The sequence below is a fragment of the Triticum urartu genome, chromosome 3A, assembly GCF_056163025.1.
Source record: "Triticum urartu cultivar PI428250 chromosome 3A, HENAU_Tu73, whole genome shotgun sequence".
NCBI classification, from domain to species: Eukaryota; Viridiplantae; Streptophyta; class Magnoliopsida; order Poales; family Poaceae; genus Triticum; species Triticum urartu.
In genome coordinates, this window is record NC_141875.1 from 273,197,125 (window position 1) to 273,205,617 (window position 8,493).

Consider the following 8,493-nt stretch of genomic DNA (forward strand, 5'->3'; position numbering starts at 1 on the left):
TTTTGAGCAAGGAGATCGAAAATGGCAGCAAAACGAGCTTGGACTCGGGTTTGAGCTGGTTATTCGTGTTTGGGGGATGAAGATGAAGTGTGTGGGTGCTGGAATAAGTGGAGGAGGGCCACCGCGGGCCCACGAGGCAGGGGGTGCGCCCTAGAGGGGTGGGCGCGCCCTCCACCCTCGTGGCAAGGTGGTTGGCCCCCCTGGTGTGTTCTTTGTTCCATAAATCCTCAAATATTCTAGAAAAAATCATATTTAATTTCAGGGCATTTGGAGAACTTTTATTTTCGAGGTATTTTTATATTGCACGGATAATCGGATAACAGACAGACAAATATTTATTTTTATTTTATTTAATATAAGTAACAGAAAGTAAAAGTGGGGTACAGAAGTTTGTGCCTTCTAGTTTCATCCATCTCATGGTCATCAAAAGGAATCCACTAACAAGGTTGATCAAGTCTTGTTAACGAACCCATTCCGAATAATATTGAACCAGAGAAATTTCGAATAACACTATGTTACCTCAACGGGGATATGCACATCCCCAATAATAAGAATATCATATTTCTTCTTGACAGTAGGAAGAGGAAATTCAAAACCTCCAAATATAATCGATGTAATTTTTCCAATAGAGTTGATACTATGAACTTGAGGTTGTTTCCTCGGAAAGTGTACCATATGCTCATTACCATTAACTTGAAAAGTGACATTGCCTTTAATGCAATCAATAACAGCCCCTGCAGTATTCAAAAAGGGTCTTCCAAGAATAATAGAAATACTATTGTCCTCGGGAATATCAAGAATAACAAAGTCTGTTAAAATAGTAACATTTGCTACTACTATAGGCACATCCTCACAAATACCGACAGGTATAGCAGTTGATTTATCAGCCATTTCCAAAGATATTTCAGTAGGTGTCAACTTATTCAAATCAAGTCTACGATATAAAGAGAGAGGCATAACACTAACACCGGCTCCAAGATCCCATAAAGCAATTTTAACATAATTTGTCTTAATGGAGCATGGCATAGTTGGTACACCGGGATCTCCAAGTTTCTTTGGTATTCCAACCTTCAAAGTATAATTAGCAAGCATGGTGGAAATTTCAGCTTCCGGTATCTTTATTTTATTTGTAATAATATCTTTCATGTACTTAGCATAAGGATTAGTTTTGAGCATATCAGTTCATCGCATATGCAAAAAGATAGGTCTAATCATTTCAACAAAGCGCTCAAAATCCTCGTCATCCTTTTTCTTGGATGGTTTGGGAGGAAAAGGCATGGGTTTCTGAACCCAAGGCTCTCTTTCTTTACCATGTTTCCTAGCAACAAAGTCTTTCTTATCATAACGTTGATTCTTTGATTGTGGGTTATCAAGATCAACAGCAGGTTCAATTTCTATGTCATTATCATTACTAGGTTGAGCATCATTATGAACATTATCATTAGCATTATCATTAGTTTCAGGTTCACTACCAGATTGAGTTTCAACATCATAAATAGAAATATCATTTGGATTCTCAGGTGTTTCAACAATCGGATCACTAGAAGCATGCAAAGTCCTATCATTTTTCTTTTTCTTCTTTTTAGAAGAACTATGTGCATCTATATTATTTCTCTGAGAATCTTGCTCAATTCTCTTAAGATGGCCTTCAGGATACAAAGGTTCCTGAGTCATTCTACCAGTTCTAGTAGCCACTCTAATAGCATAATCATTATCTTTACTATTCAATTCACTGAGCAAATCATTTTTAGCTTTAAGTACTTATTCTACTTGAGTGGTAACCATAGAAGCATGTTTACTAATAAGTTTAAGTACACCCTTAACATTAGCCATATAATCATCCAAGTGTCCAAGCATATTTGAATTGTATTTCAATTGTCTACCAAAATAAGCATTAAAATCTTCTTGCTTAGCCATAAATTTATCAAACTCATATAAGCATGGGCTAGCAAATTTAGTAAATGGGATTACAGCTTTATCATATCTATAGAGAGAATTTACCTTTAGTACCTGTGTCGGGTTATCAAGACCATGAGTTTCTTCAATAGGTAAAGGATTAAGATTATATGTTTCTTCAACAGGCGGTAAATTAAGACCATGTATTTCTTCAATAGGAGGTAAATTCTTAACATCTTCAGCTTTAATACCCTTTTCTCTCATAGATTTCTTTGCCTCTTGCATATCTTCAGGACTGAGAAATAGAATACCCCTCTTCTTCGGAGTTGGTTTAGGAATAAGCTCAGGAATTGGCTCCGGAGGTGTCCAATTATTTTCATTCGTCAACATATTATTCAATAGAATTTCAGCTTCATCCGGTGTTCTTTCCCTGAAAACAGAACCAGCACAACTATCGAGGTAATCTCTGGAGGCATCGGTTAGTCCATTATAAAAGATATCAAGTATTTCATTTTTCTTAAGAGGATGATCGGGCAAAGCATTAAGTAATTGGAGAAGCCTCCCCCAAGCTTGTGGGAGACTCTCTTCTTCAATTTCCACAAAATTATATATATCCCTTAAAGCAGCTTGTTTCTTATGAGCAGGGAAATATTTGGCAGAGAAGTAATAAATCATATCCTCGGGACTACGCACACAACTAGGATCAAGGGAATTAAACCACATCTTAGCATCACCTTTTAATGAGAACGGAAATATTTTAAGGATATAAAAGTAGCGAGTTCTCTCATCTTTAGTGAACGGGGTTGCTATATCATTCAGTTTAGTAAGGTGTGCCAAAACAGTTTCAGATTCATAACCATGAAAAGGACCAGATTCAACCAAACTAATTATATCAGGATCAACAGAGAATTCGTAATCCTTATCAGTAACAAAGATAGGTGAAGTAGCCAAAGCAGGGTCAGGTTTCATTCTATCATTTAGGGATTGCTTAGTCCATTTAGTTAGTAATTTTTTAAGTTCAGTTCTATTTCTGCAAGCTAAAACGGCTAAAGAAGCATCTTGATCAAATACATAACCCTTAGGAATAGCAAGTGGTTCTTCATCATCACTTTCATCAATATCATTAGATTCAATATTTTCAATTTCTCTAGCCCTAGCAAGTTGTTCATCAAGAAAAGCACTAAGTGATATAGTAGTATCAGGCATAGAGGTAGTTTTGTCGGTGCGGAACGACACCTATGGGATCACAAGAATCCCTACTACGGTTGGCGGGGCGCGGGGTCGTGAGAAGAGCGGATCTAACAGGTAGCACAAAGTTCGTTTATCCAGGTTCGGGCCGCAAGGATGCGTAAAACCCTACTCCTGCTTTGGTGGATTGTATATTTGTGTTCTTGAGCTAGCTATGGGGCATGAGGAGCTCCAAAAAGCCGAATCCCCCTCCTGCTCGCCTCGGGCCTCCTTTTATAGGAAAATGGGTGGCCACAGTGGCACACAGGAGGTGGAAAGGGAATAGTGATGCGAGATTATCCCTCGCATTACATGACAACGCGCATTTAATGCGTCTTGCTTAGGTGTCCTTGCTTTATCGGGGACGGGGGAGAGATCTGTCTCGTCCGTCGCCGCTCCTTCTTTTGTCGCCACGCGCCCTGGCCAGCGATGCCTGAGATGCCACGTATGTAGGCAGGCAGCTGAGGTGGCGTAGTGGTGGGTCTTCACAAAGATCTGCATGCCACCACGCAAGTACCTGCCCAGCTGGTTGGGTCGGCAGCTACATGCATGTGGTGGTGGAGGCTGATGGTGACCCTGCGGGTGTCCTCGACAAGGGCCTTGCCGGGGCCCCAGCAAGGGTCTTGCCGAGGCGCCTGCTGTCATCCCCGGCAAGGCGCTTGCCGGGGGCCTTGTGGTCTTCCCCGGCTGGGATCCCGCCAAGGGTTGTCGCCTCCTTAGTGCGTATCTGATCTTGAATGTCTTCACGAAGATCTGGATGCTGCCACGGGGATGTCCCGAATCCTTGCCCTTTGTGGGGCAATGGACTCAAGGGTAATTCGATCCGTTGGCGCGGGACGAGTCGCCGCGGCAAGGGTCTTGCCGGGGTTGCTAGAACTGTCTCCCGGCAAGGATCTTGCCGGGGGAGTCCGCTTCGTCCCCTTTGCTCTTCGTGGTCTTGGCCTTGGTGTCGTAGTTCTCTTGAGCTTCGGTCTTACCCTGGCTCACCTCCCTTGCCTTGCTTGGTGTGGTGGTGCCCGTGGCTCAGACTGCCCATGCACAGTTATAGGGGTACAAAAAGTGTACCCCTTTTTTTGTACACCGACAGGAGCCCCCGGGCCTGGTCCACACATAAGCGCAACGCGTTGTTGGGCTAGGCCCAAAGAACGGTGCGCGGGCAGGCGAGGCAGTTTTTACCACGATAAGATTCTTCGCGCGCTGCACTTCCCACGACTCCCACGCGTGGCGCGTCATGGGGAGGCGCGTGTGACATGGGCGGCATGCGTGGGGTTGGTTCCCGCGGGCATGCGTCACACCACAGTTAATGTGAAAGGAGGCGGCCTGTGTTTTCCCCCATAAGAAAGGAATAACCGCGGGCGTGCTGCTCACTTTCTCCTCTTTCCTCGTGCCTTTTCCAATCTCAGAGCCGCCGTTTCCTCTCTTCCTTCCTTCCTAAGCTTCCTCCGTTACCCACCGTCGTTGCTTCGCCATCGCCCTCTAAACTTCTTGGTCGCCATGGCGCCCAAATTCGCCAAGGGCAAGGGGTGGCTAAGGGCGCCGGGGCTGTGGAGCCGCCGGAGAGCGCGCTGTCGGGGGACCGGATGAAGTCCGCCTTTTTCTTCCCCTCGACGGTTGATGTTCAAGAGCTCCGGGCCTCCTTCAGGCCCCTATGGGGAGCGAAGACGGGGGGAGAGAATTCGGGACACCCGGCGACGCGCATCATTCGTGCTGCTTGCGCCGGTCCTGCTCCAAATCGGTAGCCCTTTTTCGTCGATTATCTTTCTTGTGGGTTATGCCCCCCTTTCTCCGATTTCTTCTGCGATGTTATGCACACCTTCGGCTTTTGCCTCTTGGATTTTACTCCGAATGCGGTGGCGTGCATGGCTTTCTTCGCGCATCTTTGCGAAGGCTTTGCCGAGGTGCAGCCCAACACGGCGCTCTTCCGCCATTACTTCTTCCCTCGGATCCAGCCGGGAGGTGCCGTCTCTGGTTGCGTCACCTGGATCCCTAGATCCAAGGGGGCGTACCCGGACGGTGCCGTGAAGGAGAGGTGGGAGGAATGGCGTGGTCGGTGGTGCTGGATTGAAGATGAAAACCCGCCGGAATTCTGCAAGGTCCGCCGAGTGCCACCGGTCCGCGGCAGTGATTGGAGTGATGTCGACGTCACCGACGGGAGGCTCACCGTCGCCACCACCAGGATTCTGCGGCCCACCCGGGCTGGACTCACCCTTGAGATGATCAGGGCGGACTTCATTCATCGCCGGATCGCCCCGTTGCACAACAAGGGGAGGCTAGCCTGGCTTTTTACGAATCCGACTGACATTATGCGACTCCGCCCCGGCCTTGTTCACAACTTCACAGTGCTGGCGCATGCCCACTTCTGCCAGCGGCTTTTCCAGCTTGATGTGGATCGCGATGGCGAGGTCGAACGGACCGGCAAGGCCGCGAGGGCTGCGGCAAAGGTTGGCAAGGCCCTCAAGGCATCGTTTTTCAAGCTGCCAGTGGGGGTGGTCCCGTTGTGCAACAATTCACGTCGGTCCGAGATCATCGCCATGATGCCGGACTGTAACGCGGACGGCCCTGTCCCGAGCTGGAAGGATCCGAGGGACGCGGATGTGCAGCAATTCTTTGACACCCTGATCGAGGTGTACGTCAATGCTGACGCCGAGCGGTGGCTTATCATGGACACCACCCAGGCAGAGCTGGACTACATCGCCACTAGGGCGAGGGAGGCACAGCTTGCCATGGAGGCCGGCAGCGCCGGGGGTGTGGAGGACAAGGACGCAACGGCTGCGGAGGAAGAGGAGCTCACCCGGTGGGCGGCGGCCTCCAGGGAGGTCAGCAGCGGCGACACTGGATCTCCGCTCGTCGAAGACGCGGCCGATGAGTCGTCGTCGAAGGAGGACGTGGCGGCGGGCTCGACGCCAACCAGGGGAAGAGGGCGAGTCCCGCGGCGGGCTGGCTCCGATGAGCCGGTCTGGCCCGGCTGGGCTACGCGGCCTCAATTGACCCTGGAGGGGTCTGGGCGTCACACGAGGGCCACAGCAGCCAAGAGGCTGACGAAGGCCGCTGACAAGAAGAAGACAACTGCCCCTTCTTCATCTGGGCGCGCACAAACCCCGCCGTCTTCGCCTCCTCCGGCAGATGTCGACTCGGATGTTGACGCGGAGGTCACTTTTGATCTCGGGCCTCTCAGCCCGAAGAGGAAGAGGAAAGTGGTGGAAGAGGAGGAGGTGGATGACGAGTAAGTACTCCGTTCCTTACTGCCATTTCCATTCCTATGAATTAAGCCACCCATCTTGATCCGTTTTTGCTTTTGCAGGGATGCAGAGACGATGGCCCAGAGGGTGAAGAGGGCGAAGGCCTCGGCGAGCAGTCAGCCCCCAGCTAGGGCTTCAAAGACGCCACTGGTGGTGTTGAGCAGCCCGGACAGCAGCCCCCGGCGCAGCCCCTAGCGTAAGTTCGTCACCCTCCTATTACTCGACATGTGGTAGGCGTTCGATGCTATGGTGTTGACATTGCCGTGTTTGCAGGAGGGGAGCGGCAGCAGGAGGAGCCACAGAGGGCTACCCCCAACACACCACCCCCATCGATTACGCCACCACGAGGGGCATTCTCGGCAAGCGCATCAAGCATGGAGCCCACACCCATGGAGGAAGAGGGGAACTTGGGCGCTGGTGACTCTGCCATGGCACCGGATGCTGGCGGGGAGGGGACTTCTGCTTCACAGCCTGGCATTGGTGAGTCGCCTGTCCTCCGTCTCTGTTTTTCCCTTATTCTTTTTCTTGGCTTCAATGCTCCCATTACTACCCAGGCCCTCCTTCAATAGGTATGGAGGACGTGGATACTGTTGTTGGGAACATTGCTGTGGAGACCGCCAGGGATGCTGACGAGGTCGCCGTTGATGAGGCCGCCAATGATGCTGCCGAGGACACCGCTACGGGGGCCGCCAAGGCGACCGGCGAGGCTTCTGCCGAGGGCGCCAACGGTGGGCCTGTCGGGGAAGCCGGCAAGGCCACTGCCGAGGAAGAGGTGGCTGATGATCAGCCTCCCTCCTCCTCAACCTCGGGCCCCGGCAGGTATCTGAAGGTGGGCGACGATCTTTTCTTCCATCTCCCAGGGGCGTCAAGTTCCCGGGCGCCCGCCGAAGGGGAAGTCTTTGACGGTGAGGTGCTTGCCGCCACCGGGCTCGAGGTTGTCGGTGAGTCGGGCGTTGGCGGTGATGGTTCTCCAGAAGAGCAGCTTTTCCGCGCTATGGGGGCCAACTTCCGAAAACTCCAGGCGCTCTACCGTGTCCGTCTGGACAAAGTTATGTCTAGGATGGAAACGGTGGACCAGGCAGAGGTGGATTTCAAGGCGCGCGTTGCTGAGACGCAGACCTGGTTCCACCAGACTCGCGAGGAGTAGAGGGCCCTTCAGGAGGAATTGGCCAGGCGCAATGTCGAGCTCACCATGAAGATGGCTGACATCGAGAAGGCCCAGGAAGAGGCGGCGAACTTGGCTGCCGCGGCCGAGGCCGTCCAGAACCAGCATCAAGCCGCACTGGATTCCCAGGAAGAGGACCTCACCATGCGCGAGGCGAAGCTTGCCGCAGCGCTCCGTGGCAAGGATGAGGAGCTCGAGGCCCTTGTCGCGCGGCGGACTCGCGAGCTAGAGCAGAGGCACAAGGAGGCACTCGATGCCCAGACTCTGGCCCATGCCGGCAAAGTAAGGGAGTTGGAGGTGTCACAGGACGAGCTGAAGGAGCAGGCCCTCAAGCTGTCCAACGAGAAGAGCACGCTCAACAGCGCCTTGGTGGAGGCGCAAGGAGCGGTCATCAGCAGGGCTGGGGAGCTCTCCGAAGCACAAAACTCCGTCAGAGATCTCAAGCTGAAGCTGGAGGATCTCGAGAAGATGTTGTTGGAGAGCAGGGCTCGGGAGGAGACCTTGACCAGGAGTCTGGAGGAGGAGAAGCAGCTATGGGCGAACGAGGCCGCCTCCCACCAGGATTATGTGGCGGGCGAGAACAGATGGATGAGTCGTCTGGAGGAGGTCGCCGGCAGGGTCACCTCGCAGTTGGCCACCATGGGGATGCCAAACGTAAGGTACGCCCCTGAGCGCAGCGAGACCGTCAACACCAAGCTGACCATGTTCTTCGTGGGCGTCCTCGGAGCCTTGGCTTCTCTTCACTCCAACCGAGCGGGCACGTTGGCCGGGGAAGCCCGGCGACTTTACCAGGGGGTCATGACCAAGGTCCTCACCAAGATGGTGTACTGGAATCCCGACCTTGACTTTGGTGCCGGGATGGATAGCTTGCCGGATGGTATTGACCTCACGGTGCTCAAGGAGCGCATCAAGCCCATCATCAGCAGCATCGACGAAATCAAGAGGGTGGAAGGCCAGCGACGGGAT